This window comes from Metopolophium dirhodum, chromosome 1, assembly GCF_019925205.1.
Source record: "Metopolophium dirhodum isolate CAU chromosome 1, ASM1992520v1, whole genome shotgun sequence".
In the NCBI taxonomy this organism is placed as follows: domain Eukaryota; kingdom Metazoa; phylum Arthropoda; class Insecta; order Hemiptera; family Aphididae; genus Metopolophium; species Metopolophium dirhodum.
Genome location: NC_083560.1, coordinates 159566783 through 159568021, shown reverse-complemented (window position 1 = coordinate 159568021; position 1239 = coordinate 159566783).

The window sequence follows — 1239 nt, the reverse complement described above, 5'->3', positions numbered from 1 at the left end:
TTCCAAGACAAGGCCTTTAGATTTTTGTCACTATATTCCTTTGACCCGACATCCCATAAGCATGGCCTCGACTCAATTTCAATTATCATTTTTTCATAATCAAACATTTTTTAAACATTTTTACTACTATTATCAATACAATTTAATAAAATAAATATATATCAGCACCGCATGCGGAATACTGGACCGTGTGGACGGCTTAATTTGAAATAATGTTATTTTCATTTGTGTCTGGTTACGGCAATACGAAATTTCCGCAGCATTTCCGGGCATGCCGCGTCGTGTGGACGGTTGCATTTATAGCAATGTGTTTTCGTTTTGAACCCTGCCGCATGCTGAATCGCCGCATACGATGTCTGCGGAAAAAACGCATCGTGTGGCCCGAGCCTTAGAACTTTTAGACGACGTCGAGTTGGTATGTGTCGCGCTCGCTGCTGACACAGTTGAACGAAACCGTATTTATTGGGTCCACCCACTCAATGCTCAGAGAATAACTTTGGGTGAGTTCCACTGCTTATACTCTGACTTGAGACAATATCCGGATCGTTTTTTTAATTATTATCGTATGTCAATTAAATCATTTGACGAATTGGTGATTTTATTGAGACCATATATATCTGAAACGAGCTCCTCCTCCAGAGAAACTATTGGCGTTGAAGAACGGCTGACAGTTACATTAAGGTAATATCATATTTTTTATTTAAAAAGGTGAGCAATTGAATACCATTTAATTCCTATTTATAGACAAAAAAAAATTGATAACATCCGTAAACAGCTCAAAACGAGTCAACATATTTTGAACATTTTATCAAGTACCTATCTATAGGAATTGATAAAATAAACACATGGTGTAAATTTCATGAATCTATAGGTAGTATTCGTTTTTGAATTACAACAAAATAAGAAAACCGCTACGTGGGACATTGAGTTGTAAAAATTTGAAGTTCAAACGCTCATAAAAATTTAATTTTACTTTCCGGGTGACATTTTTTTTTGATAAAAATTAAAAACAAAATATACGAGCTTATTAGGAATCTTGTATTATGTAGCACAGACGAGTACCGGCCGCTGGCACTCGCCTAGCTCTCGCATCGTAACCGTCGTTACGACCGCTTACGTGTTTCTTTTTTTGTACCGTGTCACCGACGACCATCACACCCGACGCCACGTCACGTACAATTCAACATACCTCTATTCACCCATATTCACGTACCGGTGTAACGGGCGATTTTTAGCCAC